The 25,714-nt window shown below is 34.1% G+C and overlaps 1 protein-coding gene across 20 annotated transcripts in view; it reads right to left on the minus strand.

Annotated features, from left to right (window-relative positions):
• Window positions 1–25,714, minus strand: part of DMD (dystrophin) — a 2,611,869-nt gene that overhangs the window by 2,072,590 nt on the left and 513,565 nt on the right. For 2 of the 20 annotated variants that reach the window (XM_085006423.1, XM_085006419.1), the window contains exon 2: window positions 24,040–24,101. The exons of the other annotated variants lie outside the window; for them this stretch is intronic. The gene's annotated coding sequence lies outside the window, so the exon portion shown is untranslated. The remainder of the gene's footprint in view (window positions 1–24,039; window positions 24,102–25,714) is intronic. 20 annotated transcript variants of the gene reach the window in all.

Raw genomic sequence — 25,714 nt, forward strand, 5'->3', positions numbered from 1 at the left:
GCCCCGTGGTGTATGGAATTCCTGGGCCAGGGATCAGATCTAAGCCACAGTTGCAATATATACCATAGCTGCAGCAACCCCACATCCTTAACCCACTGTCGGTCCAGGGATCGAACCTGTGTCCTGGTGCTCCAGAGATGCCACAGTAGGAGCTTCTGAAAACACAACTTTTAATTATCCAATGCTTGTACCTAAAATCACATGCATATTGCACATGGATTCATATAGTTTTTTTTTTTTTTAAACAGGAAAAACACAAACTCTTCAAATTGAAATACCTAATTTATTCTTAAAGATTACCTTTGCTAGGGTGAGATCTGGTCAGAAAATGAAAATTTAGCCCTTTAAAATAGTAACAATGCTAATTAATATTTTTTTACTTCAAATAATTGGAATTGCAGTGATTCAAGCCGTAAGTCATCATCCAATGTCATCTAGCACAGCATAGAGCTATTGTGTCCAATAGACCAAAAGAAAATTTTGGTTATTTTTATTACCTAACTAATTTTGGATGTTTCTTCAAACAACCACAGAGTAATCATCTAAATAGTTCACAGCATTCCCTAAAGAAATGAAGGTGCACTCTGCACTCTTAATTTGCCACTTTGCAAAGATAAAGTTAATGGAATTAAGTTAACCATAAAGATGATTATAAATTGAATCTGCATCCTTAGATGTCTGAGGTAATTTAATGCATTTCAATAAATATGAGGCTGGGAAACATAAAAGGAAAATTTATGGTCCTAATTTAAAAAGTACCTTTTCAGATCTCTTGTTCATGCTATAGCAGAGCCCTTGATGTTTATTAACTCACAGATATTGCTAAAGGGAAGAGATGGGGGTCCCAACTTTTCTAAAGGAGTTGGAGCCAAATGCTCAGTATAGCATTGGGAATCATATGAAATGATATTCATTTTCAACTAATTTAGGTATAAAATGTTTTAAAGTATTTATAGAGGGTAAGTACATAAATAAAAGTTAATCATGGGAAAATTATCCTCAAAGTGATTTTTTTTTTTGGCTTTGCCTGTGGCAAGCACAAGTTCCTGGGCCAGGGATCGAACCTGTGCCACAGCAGAGACACGAGGCACCATAGTGACAATGCCAGAATCTTAAACTGCTCAGCCACCAGGGAACCCCTGATAGTGATTATTTTTATTATTATCATAATCATCAAGGTTAGGTTTACAAACCAAAAAAAAAATCTTTATTTGTTTGCTAAGTATTTCAATTGAAATATTAGTTTTACTTTTTCCTTATACATATATATGCATAAACTAGAACACAATATAAACTTGATTTTTTATTAGAATTGCTTTTCTTTGGTCCATTAACATTATGAATTTATAAAGACAAAGACAATTATAGTGATGATAATTATTATATTATCAATATTGGATATCAAAGAAACTGCTAAATACTTTGTTATGGCATATTTTGAAGTAATTATTATTAAAATTTTATGTATAACAAAAGTGATGAGTTCCCGTCGTGGCTCAGTGGTTAACGAATCCGACTAGGAACCATGAGGTTGAGGGTTCCATCCCTGGCCTTGCTCAGTGGGTTAAAGATCCGGCGTTGCTGTGAGCTGTGGTGTAGGTCGCAGATGCCGCTCGGATCCCGCGTTGCAGTGCCTCTGGTGTAGACAGGTGGCTACAGCTCCGATTAGACCCCTAGCCTGGGAACCTCCATATGCCGCGGGAGCAGCCCTAGAAAAGGTAAAAAAAAAAAAAAAAAAAGTGAGTCTTAGAAAGATTAACTAGTTTAAGTTTATACTGCTAGAAAGTGAATAAAAATTTAAATTTAGATTATTCCAAAGTTTATTCTATATATATTCCTTTGAATGCAGCATTATGTTATTTTCCTATAGTTAGAGAATATTATGTGTACCAAAACTAGAAGTCCTTTTATTCCTTATGTTTAGAATAGAAACCTGATGATAACTTTGTCATGAAAACTATTGTCAGTCATTATTGTTGATTGTTTTAATAAAAGAGAAAATGTCTTTGATATTTCTTTTTCATGTAGTATCTCATATTTTGCCCATATCCAAGATATATATGCAGCTTTTTAGAAAATTAACTAAAAAATAGAAAGTCTCTTTTTTATACTATTAACTCCTTCTAACTTTGTACATATTTATCTGTATAATATGAAGAATAAGAAGAGAAAAGGAAAAAACACAGATAATACCACAAAAATAACAGCTTAAAAATTGGCAACCAAATGCAATCTGACACCAAAACAAATTAATATAAAGACTAGAAATAATCTGCTTTCCCAAGGTTTGGAATCTAAAGGAAATGATGAACATATTAACAATTTGTTTTCTATTAAATGAATTCTTCTTTGTTACCTCTGGAAACCTCATCATTTCTTTCCTCACAGACTAAGAAAGGGGTTTTCCTGGCTCCAGGGTACCACTGTTAATACTTTAAATCTATTATCTTTTTCCAGTCTACATGTAACTGACAAATTAATAGAGAAGAAATTTAGTTACTTTCAAACATGTGTTATATACTATGATATGTATTATTCATGTATTTGTAAAACTCCAGGGCTATTTTCCATGTCATGTACCACTGATCCCATGTATGAGAAAATTAGAAAGGTTCCTTCCGGTCTAACTTGCTGACTATAACCCTGGTCCTGTCCCCCATTTCTCACTCTATTTCATAGCCTCCATAAAAGCATAAAGGCAGTCATGTTTCTGAGGCTTTATACTAGCTATTCCTTTTTCCTGGAATGTTCTTCTCCAGTCTTCACATGACTTGTTCATTCTAGACAATCATATACCAGCTAACACATCACCTAGGCCAAGCTTTTCTTCACTTTAGAAATGACAGTAACCATCCAGTCATTATCCCAACTCATTATATCCTAGATGAAGCACTTATTATTACCTGATATATTTCTTGTATATATATAGTAAGTGCTTCATTGAGAAATTATATATAATATAAAATACATATGACAGGTTATGATTACATAATATAATCTATATAATAATATATGTATTATATATAGTAGAGCGTATGCTTAACAGAAAGTGGGTATTTTTTTAACAAATTAAAAAACCCACTATTTCAAAATACATTTGTCTCTCCACCTGTCCCATTTAATTTTTATAACATTAACATTAAAATATAATTGATATACCATAAAATTTACTTTTTTAAAGCGATATTTAGTTCAGTGACATTTAGTATGTTCACTGAATTATATGAGTATCACCATTAACTAAAGTAAAACATTTTCATCAACTTGAAAAAGAAACCTCATATGTATTAAGAGTCATTTTCCATTCTTTGCCTTCCTAGACCCTGGAAGTTACTAATCCACTTTCTGTCTATATTGACTTGCCTATACTAGTCATTTCATATCAATCTCATGATTTTAAAAGTTCTATAAATTGGGAGTACTCAGGGTCAGCAATCTTACAAAGCATTTCTTGAGTTGTAAAAAAAATGTTTAACCAATTTATCCTTTTTTATGACAAAATAACTCACAAAATATAAACATCAGGAGATAAAAGCAACAAAAACTCTTTAAAAATTTTAGTAGACTTCTAAGCCTTTTAAAGTCTTTTAATAGGCTTTATTTTATTTTTTACCTTTAACTCTAAGTTAACAGCAAAATTGAGCCCTACACATGCATAGCTTCCTCCATTATCATTCTCTCCACCAGAATAGTACATTTGTTACAAAAGATGAACCTACACTGACACAACATTATCATTCAAAATCCATAATTTATGTTATGGTTAATTCTTGGTATTTACATTATATGGGTTTGAACAAACACATGATGACATTTATCTATTATTCTAGTGTTACACAGAGTATTTTCACTGTCCTAAAAATCCTCTGTGCTCTGCCTATTCATACATCTCTCCCCACTACCCTCTAGCAACTTATTACCTATTTACTTTCTCCACAGATTTGCCTTTTTCAGAATGTCATATACTTGGAATCAAACAACATGTAGTCTTTTCAAATAGGCTTCTTTCACTTAGTAATATGCCCTTAAGATTCCTCTATGTCATGACTTGGTAGCTCATGTCTTTTGAGTGCTGAATAATATTCCATTGCCTGGATGTTTTGGTTTGTTTATTCATTCACCTACTGAAGGACATCTTGGTTGCTTTCAAGTTTCGGCAATCATGAATAGAGTTGCTGAAAACATCTATACTCAGGTTTTTGTATGGACATAAGTTTTTAATTTCTTTGGGTAAATACTAAGAAGTGTAATTGCTGAATTGTATGGCAAGATAATGTTTTGTAAATAAACAACCAAATTATCTTCCAAAGTGGCTGTATCCTTTTGCATTCCTACCTGCAGGGAGTGAAAGTTTCTGTAGCTCCACATCCTTGTCAGCATTTGATGATGTTACCATTTTAGATTTTGGCCATTCTAATAAGTGTGTGAGTGGCTTCTCCTTGGTATTTTAATCTGTATTTCCCTGATGACAAACGATGTGGAACATCTTTTCATATGCTCATTTGTCATCTGTATATCTTCTTTGGTGGGCATCTGTCAAGGTCGTCAGCCCATTTTTGAATTGGGTTGTTTATTTACAAAGCATTTTTCATATATTAGGTAATATGATCCTCATAACAAATATTGAGAGTAAATACTATTAATATCCTCTATAGATGCAGATGGAAAAACTAAAATACATGAGTTTAAGAAACTCCCAGAACAACAAAATTTAAAAAGTTGGAGTCAGGATTTAAACCCAGTCTCTGATCATGGGTATAGTTGTGAATTGGTAGGTTACTTTTGTTTTGTCGTTCTCTGTCACCCTTGATCTTGCCTATTATTGTTTCAGCAGCCTCTACTAAGGGTATTTGGGCATAGACAATTAACATTAATTTCACTAGCAGAAACAGTTCTACCTTTAGATGAGTAAGAGGAGAGCACAGCAGATGTATTATTCATTGAGCACAAATTAATAAAACTTAAAATGTTTCTCATCCCTCTCTCCTTTCTTTTATTCTGTTATCTCTCTGCTTATCTATTGTGAAATACTGTGGTCTCATATCAAAACCAAGAAAAGTGAGAGGGAGATGCATTTTGACTTAAAGAAATTCTAATAAAAAATTATTTTAGAGATATAGTGATATCAAAATGCATGCAAATAAACACATAATTATGTGATACATCATTAGATTGCTTTGATTCATAACATCCATTTCACCCCACTAGCAATCAGGATTATTTCAAAAGGAAGGTCCAGAATGGTATTTGGCAGATTCCCCTATGATAATATTTATAATCATGAATTGAATACATTTTACTGTGTTAGTAAATGTTTAAGCACATTTTGAAAAAATATAAAAGTACTAATTTAACATGTTTTGGTTTTGGTCCTTAAATTTACAACCAAGAAGTATGCAATTTTTAACTAGAATAACACACACCAGGGAGTAATATTTGAAATGACTGTGAATTTTGGTCTCTGGATGTTTTTGGCCTTTGCTCATATGATTCACCACACCTTCTAGGCATGCAATTATCTCTTAACACCTCACAACCTGTCATGCAGTATGCCATTCCTTAAATGAGAATTTGCCTCAAGTATCATTATATACTTAGACCTTAATGATCTTAATAGAAGCATCAACCAGTAATTTCTGATGGGCCAAAAGTATAAATTTTACCATTTAAGATAGATTTTTCTTTCTATAGTAAAACCCAAATCATCATATTCTATTCATAACTAGAAGTATCCTTTAAGATCATTTGACTCTTATAATTAAATTATAAAAATTAAAATACGCCCAACTTAAAATTCAACCTAAAATTCAAAGCTGTATTTTAAAACTTTGTACTGCATTTGTTTTACTGCATCTGCCACAGAATATACCACAAAATCCTTTATAGATATTCAGATGAATCTCTCCACTAGAAATGAAGAAGGAATGCAGCTAATCTTGGGCTTTCATTGGTTTGATTACCATTTCAACTTTAAATGGCTGTATGATAATTAGTGGGTATTGAACAACCAGTACTGTTTAAGGAGCAATTGCCTTTACTGAAAAACAAAGTTTTGAAAGAAGCACAGTAAACTCCTAGAGACAATCAATTCAATCTTACACACCTCCCTGCCATAGTTTTAAATGGAGCAGATGTGCTAAAAAGCCCGAAGATCGTTAATATTTCTTAGGGTTCAAGCAGGAATAGAATCTCTAACTCCTGATTGCCCATATTTTTCACAATGATTTATTGCAATGTATAATTTACCCAAGCATCCCAATCTGGGAATTTTTAATATCAGAAAAGTATTCGAAAATTTAAAATATGGTAAATTTAATGGAAAAAGTGACTGGTTTACTTAAAAGTTAGAGAGCAGACAAAAAGAACATGCTTCCTAGAGAATAAAGTAAATGTTTTATGATTATACTATGTTTAGGTGGCTGTTCATTCTATATGATATACTGCAATTTATGATTTTAAATGTCTGTCCAGAAACAAAAGTGATAATTAAAAATAGGATAATGTAAATTTTAAAAAAATTAATGGAATTATCATAGAGTCTGTCTTAATAGACTTGCATTTTCCTGAATTATTCTATAAACCCAAACCCTCTATTCCCTCTTTAGGATCTCCTGATGGATCAAGATGGCTTGCTGCAAGCTACTGACTGTTAGAGTTGGACTGTATGCTTTGGTGGACTAAAGATAACTGAAACTTTTTTGACACTCCTCCTACTGAAGAAGTCAAGCCTTTCTCCTCTTCAACACGGGTGAGCTTTGTGACTGCTTTGATGAATAGAATGTGGTAGAAGATATGAGCTGCTATTTTCAGGGCCAGGCATTAAGAGATTGGAAACTTCTTTCTGTTTTTTGTATCATTTACTTCTGGACCTTGACCTGCCATATGAGAACTTCAACTACCCTATCTACCATAGGCATTAGGTCAGTGGATCTATTTGAACAAAATATTCTGGTCATCTACACCAAAGCACTGGACATGTGACTGGAGCAATCTGGCATCCTCCTGACCAGCCATCTGACAACTGAGTACCAGCGAATGATCACAGCTGATACAACATGTAACAGAAAAATCATCTAGCTGACCCAGGCCCAAATTCACAAAAACATGAGATATACAAAGGGACTGCTATTTTTTTTTTTTTTTTTTTTTTTGGGCCACAGCATGTGGAAGTTCCCAGGCCAGGGATTGAACCTGTGCCACAGCAGTGACAATGCCAGATCCTTAACTCACTGAGCCACCAGAGAACTCAGGAACTGCCATTTTAAGCTACTAAATTTTGTACTTATTTGTTACTCAGCAATAGACAACCACAACATATGCTTACAAAGAGTTTATTGTGATTGTTCCCATTCTTAGTAATATAATTATACATTGTGTAAGTGAAATATGAGTATAAAATTAAAAAAAATGTATTCTTTCTCCAAAATGCAACTGAATTTGTTGGGAAAAAGATCAGTAAAAGTGAGCTGAAGAAAAAAACACTAGGGCTTCATCTCCTCTCAGGTTATTCTGCAAATGCTTCTATGTTCTTTCTCCACTACACAGAAACCAAAATGTACAAGTCTTTAATCTTCACCCTAATCCCACTTAATTTTATGATGTACTACTACTTTCTGCCTTGAAAAAAAAAAACACATAGGGAGTTCCTGTCGTGGCTCAGCGGTAATGAACCTATTATCCATGAGGACTTGGGTTCAATCCCTGGCCTTTTTCAGTGGGTTAAGGATCTGGCATTGCCCTGAGCTGTGGTGTAAATTGCAGATGCAGCTTGGATCCCACATTGCTGTGGCTGTGTGTAGGCTGGTGGCTCCAGCTCTGATTTGACCCCTAGCCTGGGAACTTCCATATGCTGCGGGGTGGCCCTAAAAACACACACACACAAACAAACAAACAAACAAAAGAAAAAAGAAAGGAAAAAAGAAAAAGAAAGAAAAGAAAAGAAAAAAAAATAAACAGTCCTCATTGCTATTCCTTGAACACACCAAACCACAATTCTACCTCAGAGCCTTTTTTCTAGTTGTTCACTGTACCTGGAAAAACTTGCCCTCAGATACCGAGTTGGCTTCAAGTCTTATTCAGACCTTACCTGTTCAATGAGATACATCATGACCCTAGAACTCCTGAATACCTTTACCCTGTCACTTTTAATTTTCATCCCACTTATAACCTTCTGACATATGGCATAATTTATTAACATACTAAATCATTACTGTCCATATTGCACGGAATAAGAGGGCTTCCACTCTGAAGTGAATAACCAAAGAGGAATAGATAATTCTGCAGCATAATTTTGGGTTATCATATAAAACAGTGAACAAAACACTAAGTCTTTTAAACTCTATTCCAGATTAAAAGAAGAATATGGAGCTATGAGAAAGGACAGTGACAGAGTGAGGTCAACGTGCTTTTCTGGGTTATGCTGCACTCTGGCATAGAGTTTGCATTCTCCCATGGGCCAAGATGAAAGCCTATTCATGTATTTCTGAAGAGATGGACCAAATAGTTTAGATGAAATTGAGTTTATTCATTCAGCTACACTCTCCCAGGTAACCCAAAGTTTTTCCCATCTGAAATACATAAGTTATTGCAAATCTCTGGATTCAGACTTAGATCTGAATACCAGAGTCAACAAGTTTATAGCAAAAGGTATACATTTCATTTTTACTTGTCTCCAAACATCCTGTACATTTTAGCCACTAAATGATTTCTCCATAATACATTTATACTGAATATAGCTCCTGATTTTTATTTTAGCTTAAAGAAACAAAATCCCTACTTTTGCTATTAAAATTCTAGAATGTATTTTCTTTAAAATATTACAAATGTAATTCAAAATAATATCCATGACATATGAGTAGTGAGTAAGAGATTTTATTTGGATATTAGAGATAAGTAGATATTAGCAATTCAAGTCATGGTCTCTGGCCTTAGGCACCTTATTGTTCTGTTAACTTGAAAATAAAACTTCTCTGGGTTCAAATCCTACTCTATCATTTAACTGTGATCTTAAGCAAATTGCTCAATTTTTCTGAACCTCACTGATAAAAGGAAATAGGGAAGATTTCTTCATTGTGTGTGCTAGTTAAATAAGAAAAATTAAAACAAGATCATGCATGGGATGTGGTTGATATTAAGACCTAAAAAGGTAACTATTACTATATTCTTTTTCCTGAAGTGAACTATTAAGAGAGGATGAAAGAGAGAATAAAACCAATAACCTTCAATTGAAAACATTTTAACAAAAGACCACGTTTTAAAATCATCAACAAATTTAACACAATATAGAAAAAAGTGAAAAACAGATTCACTATACTAGTTAGCAGAGGTCCTTGCATTTGTATGAGATTGCATTTAAAGTATTATTTTTAGACAAAAAATTTAAATAGGGGATTGCAGAATTATTAGTTTTTTCTATTTCTTTTAATGAGAAAATTTTAGTAGGTTGTTGAGAGTCTCTTAGAGGTTTTTTGATGTATTGTTTTTTCTTCAGGAAACATTACATTTATATTTTATGTATGAGTGTATTAAAGTATATTGGAGCCCACCAGAAATTCTTATGCATGGAATATACTAGTTACTTAGTAATTCTCTGTAGGAGAGAGGTAAGTTCACATACAGAAAATCTTACAATATATTGCTGAAAGACAGAGAATATTTCTGTTAAATGTATCACTATTTTATGGTCATTCCAAATGTTAAAAGCTACTGCATCCAGCAATCATATTACTATTGTAACTCACCAGGAGATGTATTTTCTCTTCCTCTCAAATACATAGTCACTTAAGCAAACATGCAGAAAAAAGTAGTATATAGTTTAGGAATTAATGAAAATTGGAAAAGCAGTATTTCCATTGAGAAGATACAAGGTGGTATATTAGAAAAATGTGCAAGGGAAAATTTTCAGCAGCTTAAAAAATTAGTTCCATATTGCTTCAATTAATAAATATAGATGGTATTATATTCATTATGCACCCTAGATTTGATATAAACCATTTTTGGTTATAAGTTATTTATATTTCAGAGAAAAGAATATGTGATCGAAAATGACTATATTTCCCACAAGGGACACTGAACTGTTTCTGTTTATATTTACTGTCTTAATACCACAGAATTTTTCCAAAAGAAATATAATACTACAGGAATACTTGAATGCATCTAATGGAAATATTCTTTAAAAGTATTTAAAAATAAAATTGAAATATATACTATGGGTAAAAAATATACTAAGAAAATTGTTGTCTAAAGGAATTTTGCTAAAAGTTGTGTGACACATTAACACTCACTTTTTAATTTTTTCTTTTTAGAGCTGCGCCTGTGGCATATGGAAGTGCCTGGGCTAGAGGTCCAACCAGAGCTGCAGCTGTTGACCTGCACCATGGCGACCTACACCACAGCTTACAGCAATGCTGGTTCCTTAACCAACTGAACAAGGCCAGGGATTGAATCTGCATCCTCATGGATACTAGTCCGGTTCTTAACCCACTGAGCCATAATGGGAACTCCAACACTAACTTTTTAACCTTGTTGTAAAATTAAATTTCACCAATCACTTATGTATAAAGTAAGACACATCTCTACTCTTGATGTTTCAAATCCACAGGAATCTCTAAAAGGTAACATAGACAATGTCTTTCACTTTCATAGATGAAAAAGGGCTGTAGAACAGCACAAAAATCTTCAGTACTAAATAGGTCATATGATACAAAAAATGAATCTAATTGACAAAAAGAAAAGGAACCTTGACATAACAACTCCTTCCTGTTTGTTTATTTCACAAGTTATGGCCAAGAATTTGCTAAAATATCAGTTGTGCCATTTTCATTCAATATATTTCTTTCAAGTAGTCTGTTTTTTTTAAAAAAATAGGTTTCCTTTCAGCATTTGTAACTTTAGAAGAAAAAAACAATGCTTTAAAAAATCCCAAGACTAAGTAATAAATCAGCAGCAATGTTCAAAGATAAGTCTGAGAAATTCTAAAGTAGGAATGCCTCTTTAGTCTTTGAATTCACTTGAAATCAGTTTATAAATAATAATTCTGAATGTTTCTACCCTCTGCCACAAAGATGAGATGTTTCGTCTATCCTTAAGTGAGAAAGAACCAAAACAAGGAGGCAGAAAGAGGTTCTGTTTTCCTTAGTCCTATTTTTTCCCCTTACATCTTGCTGCCAGTTTCATTGACTTTTGTCTATAGGAGTTTCTTTGTGTTTATTTGATCCTTTATAAGTTTAAGGGGTCTTCTGCCAACTCATCATATTATCCTTTTAGAAGATGGTCAAAGACAAGCCCATATTTTTCATTTCTGAGAATTGTTCATGTATTGTTTAAAAGGATATCTTCCCATAGATTCACACATCTCTATCCTATTTTAGGGCTAATGACAATAATTTCAATTTTTCTGTTACTTTAATGAAATTATTATTCCTCTCTCCTTTTCTCTAAAATGGATGTCATTATGATTCAGGAGGGTAAAAACCTTGTGTTTGCTTTTTGATTTCCGCTTCAGTTGATCAAGCTATTAATAATCTTCACAATACCAATCTTTGTTACAATTTAGAGACAGACTATGTTTATAAGCATTTCAAATCCAGATGCTAACACAGGAGGCTCAGGCCTTTAAGAAACGCAGTCACTTAGAACCAACACTGCCCTCCAAGTCTTTGAGCCTCTATGTAATATTAATTAAAATCCCTGGTAAATAAATATGCAAATATGCTTCCTATTTGCAAAGAATGGCTAGCTAATGATGGCTGAATATTTTACCATTTCTACTTTTCATCCTTTTTTTTTTTTTTTTTAGCAACAAGAAGGCCTTAACTAAAGAAATGACAATAAAGAAAACAACAAACATCTGCAGAGCTTTGGAAAGCAATGAATATATACACATATTGAACTAAAAAGAATCCCTTCTCATTCCTGAGACATTCCAAAAATCTCTTCATCTGAGTATCAGTGGAAAAGGAATCCATTTCTTTTCATGCTGTTCATTAAATGGCGGTTTTTCTGAATGGTCAGAAAAAACTAAGGAGTATACTTACATCACTGCATTGTAAGATTTATGTACTGGTGACTAAGACTTTCCATCTCAAGAAACAGCTCCACCAGGGTGCAAATATTTTAGGGCACTGGTAATTCAAAGATAAATAAAATAGGGTATCGGTCTTCAAGGAGTTTACATAAAACTTCCATGCATATGGTACACGCTAAACTGGATTATAGAAGTGTTGCATTTAGCCTAAACAGTGGCAGAAGATTGACTGTGGGAGATGATACTTTGGAGATTGGTGAAACAGCTGGATACAGCCAGATTTTTTTTTAAAGGGAGAAGAAGAATGAGTGTCTTAAGAAGAGGGATAAATATAAATAATATGCTTTTGGTGATGGGCATATGTTATGTTAATTTCTATATGTTAATTTCTCTATTTAACATGTACCTACTCTTTTTTGCAGAGTATCCTACTCTACCTTAATCTGTCTCTTGTAGGCCAAAGTTTAAATCATCGAATATACAATAAGAAATATATATATTATTCTCTAAGTGCACCGAAGGATACTGTGAAAAACTCTGTCAAATGCCTTACTGGTTTTGGCCTGATCCACAAATCAAAAATCTGGGATACTTTCAAGGAATTATTACTTTTTTTCAATGTCCTTCTAAATTATTACTTTAATGACATATTATATGATAAAAGATACATAAAACTGATATTCAACAAAAGTAGCTCTGGAAATTAAAATTCTTTATAGATGAATTAATGTAATATTTACATTTTACAGTATATTTCTGGGGCTGCTGATATAAACTGGGTGTATGACATCATCTTAACTGATTATATCTGAAACAACCCAATTTCCAAACAAGGTCACATTTTTTTCAAATTTTATGGCTGCACTCATGGCATATGGAAGTTTCCAGTCCAGGATCAAATCTGAGCTGCAGCTGTGACCTACACCACAGGTACAGCAACATGGGATCCTTAACCCAGTGCACTGTAACAGGAACTCACAAGGCACATTTTTGAAGTTCTGAGAAGGACATGTATTTTAGGGGATATTATCCAACCCAGTACACATAGTAATATAGTCCTCAAGAAATTGGTTCCTGTCAATCTTCCAATCCAACCACCCCTCTCACATCCAATTAAGCAGGTAAGCAAAATGTATGTATTAAATGAAAAGCAGTACCTAGCTGGTAAAAGCAGAGAGAGGCCAAAAAGTAAAGAGGAGTGGATTTGTTGGATGGAGAAGTCATATTGGGGCATAAATCTCTAAAAGGACACAGAAATTAAACGTAATTCGTTTAGCTTAAGCATAACCATTATAATAAAAAGTCGCTGCCTTATGACCTCACACAAAATGATGGTCTATAGCATTTCTATGCTGATTACTCAAAATGCTTGGATTTACCTGAAGAAATTATATTTTTATTTCTTGTTCTAAATACTCTGTAGTGTATTAATTATTTGCTTGCCTTGTAGAGCCGGCAGTTCTCTAGCATTTAAGTTCAGTCATGTGTCTACCCAAAGAACCTCTGAAATGAGAGGCCCAGCATGGCCAGCTTCATCAGAAACCTGATGTGGCTCTGGTTTCTTGCCAATTTCTTGCTTTGTTCCTTAGGACTCATTCTCTATCTGGCCTCTAATAAACTGTTTCCCTCTTCAGTCCTCTCACGTCTGAACTCCTAAACGAAGAGTTCTTTTCACCTTCTGATCGTATCTTCCTAGACCACCACTCTGACCCTCCATTAGGCATAACCAGGACAAGCTGTGCAATAATAGTAATGCTAATGCTTTGCTCTATTTCTTCACATTACCTCCTCCTCAAGGTACCAAGGCCTCCACCAACTGCTCTTGAACATCAAGCACACTCACTTATTACCTGTTATGGCACACACCTGTCTGAGATCAAATGGCATAACTTCACACCTAGTGCTCAAACCTAGTGCACCAGGACCCCAATGAATTGCCCTACGCTTTGGTCTATCCAGTCTCTAGAACAAGGCCATCATTCATTTTGTCTGTACATAAACCAAATCCCATTTAAATCTCATTCAGCTGCCCAGGACTCTCATTTCTCAATCAAACTGACATTTTAAATATCAGACGAGTTATGATATATCACTTGAGTGATCATGACAACATATTGCCTTATATTGAGGAGATGAACTGTCTACTTATATCAGTATTTTAAAATACTGATAGAAGCAAGTGTCAAAAGTATGTAAATTAATAATAAATTTACCACTTAAATATCCCACATGCCTAATATAGAAGTCGCATCTCCAATCATGCTCATCTTCCAATAACTTATTTTAACAACCCAATAAGAAACATTCACTAGGCACTTACCATATATAAATTTAATAAATATCATCTCATATTACATTAATATCACTGTTATTATTCTCGCTTCACAGATACAGGCTTAGTGGTATTTTGTAACTTTTTCAACATTACAGTGAGAAATGTCAGAATTTCTCATTCAGAATAAGCAGCATCTTAGTGGGTGCAATAGACTGAATGTTTATGTCTCCCCAAAATTCATATATTGAAATCTAATCCTCATGTGATGGTATTAGGAGGTAAGGCCTTTGTAACTAGTGTCCACATAAAAGGGATCCCACAGAACTCCCCATTTCTACCATATGAGGACCATGTGAGAAAAGACAGCCATCTACGAATGAGGAAGCAGGTCCTCACCAGACAATGAATCCACAAACACCTTGATCTTGGACTCCCAGCCTCCAGAACTATGAGATATAAATGTGTATTGTCTTAAGCCATCCACTCCAGGGTATTCCATTACAATAGCCTGATGGACAAAGAGTAGATTTTTTTCTACTTCCCCCTCCCCATCTGTACTTAAGTTTGATATTACCATCTTTTAAAATAAAATCAACGTATTACCTATGTAGTTTTTATACTTCATGTTTTTAACCACTCTAATTGCTTTCATATTTTTGCATGTGACGATGAGTCTGACCAAAAGTGGCTCCAAGCCCACCATTAGTTGCTTATACCTAGGCCTATAAAAGTAGTACTTTCCACATGCCTCCACAAAAGCATCACTTTCATGGTCAGATGTAGCAGGCCAACCTTTTGGATCTTCATATAAACTTAACTTTTCCACCCTGCCTTCTTTGGGCTGAAATGGTTAATGTCTCTGATTTCCTTCTTTCAAACTCCACTTCTTCAACTCTAAATCCCATATCAGATTCCATTATTCCCATTGTTACCATTGTATTTGAAATCTATTTTGTGTTTTGACTGAGCCATTTACTCCCCATTCCTATAAATTTTCTTTTTAACCTCTATGCATGTCACCTTCATGACATGGACAAAAGTCATGGTCTTATTTTTATTATTATTTTATTAATGGCCACACCCATGGCAATATGGAAGTTTCTGAGCCAGGGATTGAATCCGAGATGTAACTGAGACCCAAGCCACAGCTATGGCAATGCCAGATCCTTTAACCCACTGCACTGGGCCAGGGATCGAACCCTCACCTCCACAGCAACCTGAGCCACTGTAGTTGAATTCTTAACTCACTGTGTCATAGCAGAAATTCCTTCACGATCTTTTAAAATTAAAACAACAACAATGACAACAATAGGCCCATGTCTAGACTGTATGGCACCTATGGAGAATCAGAGGAAAGGTACCAACTTAGGTAAAACTGAGCCATCAGAGACAGTCTGAACAGAGATAATACTGTTATAATGTGGAGAAATGCTCTTGTTCTTTAGGGTAAACACAGCCCCATGCCAGGGAATGCGGCCTGGATGCCTTGATGGAAGGCAGCGTTTTAGTCTTACCTGCCCACCCTCACCCTAGCAAGCATGCATGGGAAGTGAAAAATAGCACAACGGTACATGGCATCCTTAAAAATATTCCATTAAAATAAATAAATAAATTTGGTAAGGCAGAATCAATCTGGAAATCTATTATTTAAAGACCAAGAAGGATTCTAAAGTCCTCCAGTGATCTTAAATTGTGACCTTGTGAAGAAGACATAAAAATAATACCAATATTTGACTCCATGTACCAAGGAGAAATGTGCATTTCTCTCAAAGGAAGTTTGGTAGATATCAAGAATTTATTACCTCCAGCACACAGGACTCATTCTGTAAAATCTAGATGATAACATTTGTCTTCCCTGTCAATGACGATCTAATAAACTCAGAGACAATAGATTTTTAGCAAATTTCAAGGTGGTATAATAAGATTTAAAGACAAAACCAAGAATTTTTACAGATTTTTCATATTGAGATTTGAGAGAGATAAATGAATTAAATTCCCAATCTTGTCATTTAAAATTTTCTTTTATTCCAATAATTTATCACTGAAATTTTATAAGAGATTTGATATTACAGAATACTTTGCACTACCATAGCATTTTACTGCTATCAAAGCATTTTACCCATCTAACTTAACATTTAAGCAGGAGTTCCCATTGTGCCTCAGCAGTAATGAACACAATTAGTATCCATGAGAATGCAGCTTCAATCCCTGGCCTTGCTCAGTGGGTTAAGGATCTGGCATTGCTGTGAGCTATGGTGTAGGTCACAGATGTGGCTTGGATCCTGTGTGCTATGGCTGTGGCTGTAGCATAGGCCAGCAGCTGCAGCTCCAATTCAACCACTAGCCTGGGAAATTCCATATGCTGCAAGTGTGGCCATAAAAAGCAAGAACAAACAACAACAAAAAACAACAACCAACCAAACAAACAAAAATTTAAGCAAAACATTAAAGGGAAAAATACTGACCTCATCCTACAGATGAAAATTTGAGTCTCAGTGTACTTAAATCACATTCTTCAGAACAACACAGGACTTCTGACTTTATCAAGCAACCCCATTATTGATTTCATTTATTGAGTTCTGTTCTAAGGGCATTAGATATGATGGCTCTTTTAATGCTTAAACATCCTACAAGATGTAAGTGCTATTATTTTCCCCATTTTTATAGAACAGCAGATTGAGGAAATGAGAGGTTAAATAACTTGTCAAAGGTTAAATGTTGGAAGAGAATAAAATTATTTTGTTTTGGGGATTATCTATTTCATACAAAAATTTTTACTTGTGTATTTATTCGCATCTTATCAGTAAGAAATCTAATGCTGAGAAGGTTGACAGCCCGGTCATGTATCCTTCCCATGATACCCTGTGATATCTCCTTGCCGGATTAGGCAATTCCTCATTCCCATGTCACGAAACCTATCCAGGACTCTATGTCTACCACTATGTGTCCAAGCATGGAGAGAGTTTACCTCACAAGGCTTTACTGTTTACTCCTTTTCCATAATTTTTACAAATTATTATTTTTTCTCTTCTTTATTTCTTTTGTTTTTTGTTTTTGTTTTTATGGCTATACCTGCAGCATATGGAAGCTCCCAGCCCAAGGTTGAATCTGAGCTGCAGCTGTGACCTATGTCTTAGCTGCAGCAAATCTGGAAACTTATACACACTGCTCCAGGCCAAGGATCGAACCCCTGCCTCCACAATAACCTGAATTGCTGCAGTTGGGTTCTTAATCCACTGTGCCACAAAGGGAACTCTCCAAATTATTTTCCTTTTCCTTCCTTAGTCCACAACATTTAACTTACTCCTGAAACTTCTCTTACAATGCCATGAAGTTCTTTGGTTAATAAGTTATTTTCCATTTCTATTTTCAAAATTAATTTGCAAGGTTCTTCTTTCACCATGAGGAATTAGAGATAGAAATGGGCCTTGACACACTAAGTCTTTGGATAGGCAACCTGGAAGTAAATGACTTGCACAATGAGAGGTAAATAGAGGAGAAGTTGCTGGGGAGAGAGTGACTAGAGGAGAAATTTGTTTTCAAATATGAGGGTATGAGTTCAAATCCCACAGCTATAACTGCTACATAGGTGACTTGTGAGTTGTAAAATTTCAGTCTTACATTCTTTTTTTATAAGCTAGGTAATAAAAACTACCTGTTACCTGGGTTTTATAGAAAAGTCAATAAGATAACTATGTGAATACTCTTTGAAAGTATTAAGTGGCATTCAAATGTCAAATACCATTTTTATAATTAGCTTATGATAAATTGATTAGAGATTTAAACTGGCAACTATATACTGAAATCGACACAATAAAGGCTTTAGAGTATAATGAAGAAAGGATTCAAACATGTTTTAAGAAGAGTAATCTTACAAGGTACTTTGAAAAGGATAGAAAGAATTAATCAGACAATGGAGATGAAGTCCATTGTTGGGATAATAGCAATTAGAATATGAAGAGAGGGAATAGATGTTAGTAACACATCAAATGCAGGACTGACAGGAATTAACGAGAAAAAAAAAAGTATTTGAAACTGACTCCAAGATTTGGGGTCTGATTGGAAGAGTCAGGACACCACTGTCAGAAGAGAGGGAAAAAAATAAGAGAAAAAAATCAGTAATCAGAGAACAAACAAACATTGTTTGGTTTTGGTTATTTTTAAAGTCATGACCTACAAGATATAGACTGTTCTATGTTGAGTAAATCTAAGTCACTATCAAACCCTGTGTTTTTATGCTGCTCTCAAAATCTCACTCATTTATTTTTTAAAAAAATTTCCATTGCCTATATGCTTATGTAAGAAATTCATGTCATGTGTTTATGCTCCAAAACATTTTAGTGCCATAATAAGTTTTACTGCTCCTGAGAATGACCTATGTTATTAGATTATTTGTTGTATCAGTCTAGCAACATTATAAACTGTTGATTAAAGTTTGACATTTTGAAATTATCTAATAAACTGAAGGAAAGTCCACTTATGCTTGAACCCTGCAGTACCCAAAAGACAAAGAGATGTTCCCATTTTTCCTTGGCTTCATCACATACAGATTCAAAAAACTATACAATTTTAAAGGGAACTCATAACATTTCTATCTTCATATGAAACACTGTGATATGTCAGGCTGGTAACATGGAAATGATGGAATGAAACCCTCTTAGAACAGATGTTCATAGGAAGCCTCTCCCCTGAAGAGGCCATTTAAAAATACACACACATTTAGAATGGATAAGCAATGAGGTCCTACTGTACAGCACAGGGAACTATATCCAATCTCTTGGGATAGAACCCGATGGAAGATGGTATGAGTAAAAGAATGTGCATATATATATATATGCCTGGGTCACTATGCTCTACAGCAGAAATTGATACAACACTGTAAATCAACTATACTCTAATAAAAATAAAATTAAAATTAAAATTCATACACATTTTAGCAGAAATGTGTTCAGGATTGCATCTCCCCTTATTCATAAGGATAAGGGAATCATGTAACTTAAAGAGTGATAGAGTAAAGGTTAAAAGAAAAGTTCTTCAAAGTAAAAATATTTTCAACTTCTAAATTACAAAGTGCAAATCAACCCACTCATATGTTTTCCAAGATAAAAACTTAAAAAGTTGTTGTCAGTTTCTCATGAGCCTCTGCTACCCACAGCCAATCTGTTGCTAAATGTTGTGAGTTCTTTTTCGTTGTATTACATGTCTTAATAACTTTTTCCTTCATTTGACAAAATGAAACCCATATGTTTTTTTTTTCTCCACATGGTCCCCCAGCAAAAACTGTAGTTGCTATTCTTGCTTACTTTTATATATTGAATTTTTGTACAATAATTCAAAAGTCACTTTGTCTCTTCAAAGTTGAAAATTGTTATAGATCAAGGTTGGTCCATGCCCTTAGAGTTCATTTAATTAACTGAAGTTAAAATAGAGTGCTACACACACACCAAAAAAAATGGATAGAATATGCACAAAGCAAATTTTTCATAAAAGGGAGGCAAAAACAGGTGCCAAATTCATCTGCAGCTGCCAGAAATAAATGAAACACACTTATTATTGAGTTTTTAAAAGCCTGGTCATTCTTGAACTTTATCTTTGGAAGCTTAATAATTGAAGTTTTATTTACTTGCTAAAGATAGGACTCTTGAATTGAAATCATCAGTCTTGATCCTTAACCAATTTAGAGATCAATACATTCACCTTTAGATTATCAAGAATAAACAACATGATAAAATCTAGTGATACAGTAGTTTATAAATAACCTAGCTTATTTTCTAAAAACAGGCAAAGTTATAGAAGTATCATGTATCTATATTTTAGAGGCATCAACTCTTTTTAGGTGTAATTATTACTACACTATCTTCATAGTATATCTCTAAATCAGATATCAAAAACAAAGTAGGATAGATGAGAAGATAAGAGGCCCAATTAATAATTTGCAGGGCTGAAACACAAACCTGACATGCTAAAAATATTCTCCTAGCACAACAGGATCCAGGGATACTCAGTAATCCTGTCCTTCTTCCTCTCCTGGGCTGATGGTAAGCATGGCTAATAGATCACTGCACTTGCCTACTGAGTCCAGATGGGACCTTCTCAACATTTCAGTCCAAGAAGATACTACCAATTAATTAGAGTTGGCACTCGAGGTTATTCTTTGCTTTCTTTTCTTTTCTTTTCTTTTTTTTTCAACTTTGGCACCCAGACTTAGCTAAATTAAAAACTTATTAAACATCTCTTTACTATGATATTAGGAGATTTGGAGAAGGGATTGCTTAAATTTGCAAATTTGAAGTTATAAGGGAATTAAGCTCAGGGACTAAATTTGCATTTGATTAGTAGTATATAGTTTTATATTTCATTCTTATGAACTCATTGGCTTTAATAAGTAATTCTCAAGACAACATGTCCTTACCATCCTGGCAAACCCACAGAACTTCTGCTCCTTCCTCCTACATGTCGGTTTGGGTTTCAGCATTCCGTGGTAAAAAAAAAATCACAATTTTCTGTCTGCATTATGAGCTCATAATTAGAGGTGTGAATAAAAGGTTCAGGGGAAAATCCCTTAAAATTCTTAACTAGAAACAGATGACCTTTTATTTCTGCTTGGTTTTAGAGCATCCTATAAGCAAGAACATCCATAAGAGACCTTGTCTGTGCCCCAAGGAAATGTGGGGAGTGCATGGGGACAATGCTAGCCTTCTTCTTGCAGCATTTTTGATGATACATGCCTATCTTTAGGCAGTATGATTTTTAACTATTAACTAAACAATGAATAACTCCAACTCTTCCACCTAAATTAGACAGAAACACATTTAGAATATAAGAGAAAAAAATATGAAGAAAAAGTATTTGGAGAAAGACAATAAAATTCAGGAATAAAATTTTCTCGAATGAGGGACAACACAAGATCACAATTCATCTATATGTTTTTTTTACTTCTGCTACTCTAGAGAGCTATTTGTTAAAAACATTAAAATAATTATCAAAGTACAGCATGGTGACTATAGTTAATGATACTGTAGTGCATGTTTGAAAGTTGCTAAGAGAGTAGATCTTACAAGTTCCCATCATAAGAGAACAAATTTTGTAACTTTATAGGATGACAGATGTTAACTAGATTTACCATGGTGATCTTTTTGCAATATATACACACAGCCAATCATTCTGTTGTACACCTGAGACTAATATAATGTTATATACCAATTATATATCAATTAAAAATGTGAGTACTAGGAGTTCCCGTCGTGGCGCAGTGGTTAACGAATCCGACTAGGAACTATGAGGTTGCGGGTTCGGTCCCTGCCCTTGCTCAGTGGGTTAACGATCCGGCGTTGCCGTGAGCTGTGGTGTAGGTGGCAGACGCGGCTCGGATCCCATGTCGCTGTGGCTCTGGCGTAGGCCAGTGGCTACAGCTCTGATTCGACCCCTAGCTTGGGAACCTCCATATGCCCTGGGAGCGGCCCAAAGAAATAGTAAAAAAAAAAAAAAAAAAAAAAAAAAAAAAAAAAAAAAGACAAAAAAAAATGTGAGTACTAGAACAAAATAAACAAAGGGGAAAAGAGAAGATTTTGTAACTAGCAGTGCTATTTCATGCACAGAAACTATAATGAAGGTGGTCATAGCATAAGAAGAAAATAAGGGCATTGAGTAAAAAGAGCAATGAAAAGGGAACATACAGGACAGAATGATATGACATTATAAGTCAAACCAAAAAAAGCTGTAATAGAGAAGAAATTGAGAATAAGGTAAACTCTGAAGTTTTGATGTACAGGAAGAAAGGAAACAAAAGTGAGTAATGGCGTTGTTTGAACAACAGAATAGATTAGGGACAGCATTCTGAACTGATTGAAAAGGATGGTGAAGGAACAAAGGGTGCTTAGTGTGGGAAGTGGGAGATGGTAAAATACAGGAATAACAGCTCAGGAGAGATCTCAGTAGTGGAGTCCAGGTTTTAAAAATATGATGGAGTGACTGATATGGTAGTTAGATGTTAGAAGGAAACATGTCTCAACATTATCATTATCAGTCATCACTGAGAAAGGGATAGGAATAATTTAACAGGATAAGTTTGCAGGAAATTAAAAGTGAAATAAGATATATGAAGAGATGTGAGAAAGACATGAACAGAATTTTTCTTCCAAAAATGTAAGTGGACTTGAGAAATATTTCCCTTTCCAAATATTAATCAATACTCTTAAATTAAAATGTAAAATAAAATAATTAGCATAATTCCGTATTTGCAGATGAATTCAATAAAGAAAATACTCAATTTCTAAATTCTGAAAACATGGATTTGTTTGAATTATGAAGTTTACCAGTCACTATTCTATTAACTATTTCACTGAATTTACTTCCTATTTTCTCTGGTTTTATGGAATAGGTATCTAGAAAACTACAATCCCTGGTTTATATATTTATGTTTACTTTTAAATAAACCACCTTTCTCAATTATTTTTTTTCTCTTTTCAGTTGAAATGTACTATAGTACAAAGAACCTTGGTCTGCAAGTCTTCACTGTGCTTTATGAGTATGTGTGTGTTTATACATGTATACATGTATGTCTGTATACATACACACACACATACAAATATGTATTCATTGGGTGAACCTGGATCAGTAATTGAAACTATCTAGGCTGCTGTTTATTATTCCATCAAATGAAGGTATTAATTTCTACACAAATACATGTAAAAAGTTGTTAATAAAATATATTTGAAAATAGTTTAAAGTAGAAAAGTACCATAAATATCCATCTGTTATTCACCGATTTGCTTATCCATTTCAAAAATTAAGTACTTATCAGGGACCAGGTATTGTCTTGGCTCTGAGATTACATCTGTGAATAAGGCTAACATTGTTCTTGCCCTCCTATTAGTTACTGGTATTTTTAACATCGACATTTCTGAAAAGTCCTGAGAATCTTTACTGTTACAGAAGAAAAACGCTTGAATAATTTCTACTGAAGAACATGTAAAAACATGATCATGGAAACTGAGGTGTAATCCAGATTACTGTCTTTTATTATTTTTTTTGACCATGCCCACTGGCATATGGAAGTTCCCAGGCCAGGGATTGAACTAGCGCCACAGCAGTGAACCAAGCTGCTTGAGTGACAATGCTGGAACCTTAAATCCCTGTGCCACAAGAGAACTCCCTAGATTATTGTTCTTTAATCAGTTTATTTTTCTGTTGGTATTTTTTATGGTTTTAATATCAATTAAATTACTTTAGGTTTTTCTCATTGCACAACTTCAGGAGCACTGTTCATATAGAATATAACGTGAATGGCGTGCCCTGGAATTTGTGCACTAAGAAGTACTGTTCAAATTTATATTCTTCCATTTGATTAATATTACTTTGAAATATTTCAACTTTATACTTTAAGAAAAATTCAGATTTACAGGAAAGTTTCAAAAAGTGAACCACATATTCACATATATCCTTCACCTAGAAACAGTTTTTTAAACTTCATTTCATCTTAAATATTTTTTTTTTGTCTGTATTTTAGGGCCAGTTTCTACAACTGTAAAACGAAAACCTGTTTAAACGTGTTTGGAAGGCAAAAATAACTTTGGGATAGTTTTGAATATAGAGAAATAAGACTGCTTAATTATTATATTAATCTTTAAGCAGAGGGGCTGAAACTTGTCACAGAAATACCATGTATGGAAATAGCAGAGCCAAAGAATTAGAAGCATGGGCTTGGGAATAAGATGGTTCAGAGGTGTTTTCCACTTACCACTTCAGAGCAGTGTGAAATTAAGCATATTCATTAATCACCCAGTGTCATAATTCCTTCATCTATAAAGTGAGAACAATATTGTTCCATTTTAAAGGTTTTATCAGGATTAGACCGCTTGATATTTACAAAGTGCTTAGAACAGTGCCTGGCACAAAGTAAGCACCCTTAATGGCCTGATATAAATAATTTGACAGGCAAACAAAAGAGTACTCTTTCTGTTTTGTTATGTAAGACCATGGCTATACTTAAACTCTAAAGTAATGAGAAAGATTGGTGGAGGAGGAGGGGAACATATGTGTGAGTACTTCAGTGTTCAAATATTTTAAGTTTCTAGAGTTTTATGCAATGTACTGAAACTAAATTATCTGATTAAGCTAGGATTATGGTTAAACATACACACAGTATAGCAATGACTGTCATAATAGTATTGAATAATAAAAAGATATAAGTAACTTCATTCATTGTATACATATTTTTAACATTATAAGGAACTTTTGGATCCTACAACACTGCCCAGGCTTAATTATGACTTTCATTCCTCACATTATGGTATGGGAGTGTAGAGGGCTCAATTAGTTGATTTGGATCATAAACTATGTCCTGAATGCTGGTTTTGAAATTAAAGTCTAGAAAATTCTTGACATAGAGCTGATTCTTATTAAACTTGAAATCAGATAATTTAGGTCTTAAGATAAATTTAAATTTACCATACTTGTAAACATGAAGAAGCTAAGTAAACACGTTGGGGGAGATAACAAACTACATGAGCTGTTTTGAGGAGGAAGAGAAAACAGGTAAATGGAAGCTAGAAAAGAAGCATGGAAAACAAAAAAAGTAGATGGGGGGAAACTTTCAAAAATTGCCGGAAAAGTTACAAACACAGTACACTGAGATGATGTGATGATGCCTTGAATGTGGCTGGGGGCAGGGGACAGCATTACTAATGGAAAGAAACTGTTGATGGTAATGGAGACAAAATCAATAGAAAGGCATGAAAGATACAGGTAGATTCCTAGGTGAAATATAATCAAGTATAGAACTGAGGATTTCAAACAAAAGGCAGTATAGAAAAGGGGTTGTTAAATGAGCAATAAACTGGCAAAGAACACACAAATGCCCGAGCATTTTTTTGAATTTCCCAATAAGATAGTTTCTTCAACTTGCTACAAGATAGTTATTTTTTCCAGCCTCTATTGATTCCCTTGCATTCACAAAAGGACTGTGAACGTTTGTTTTTCATCCAATCCACCTTTTAGATTACTGCAGCCTCCTAATTACATAAATGCTTAAATTATCTAATGAATATAAAAACCGAATCACTATTCATATCGTTCCAACTGGGCTCAAGCTTGCTCAAAGCTCTCTCAGAATTCGAAATGCCATACATTTACGAAAATCAATGGCTAGAAAATGTAACTGTCAAGAAAACTGGTTTAGTTACTATTTATTGGAGTAAATTTACTAGACACTAAGGCCACTGAAACAATACAAGTGCCCTCTAAGCCCTACAGCTACCAATTTATTGATGGGGTTAACAATCTTAGGATGACAGCTTACTTTTCTTCTGAATCCAGTCGAAGGATCCTATTAAATATATTTCTAAACAACAAAAGTGTCTAGATGAGCATATAAACCAATTTCCACTGTTCACTTTAAAGGACTGAACAAAGAT

The sequence above is a fragment of the Sus scrofa genome, chromosome X, assembly GCF_054392235.1.
Source record: "Sus scrofa isolate SSC_HxYL_T2T_F1_AM1 chromosome X, Sscrofa_HxYL_maternal_Yorkshire_Landrace_v2.0, whole genome shotgun sequence".
NCBI lineage: Eukaryota > Metazoa > Chordata > Mammalia > Artiodactyla > Suidae > Sus > Sus scrofa.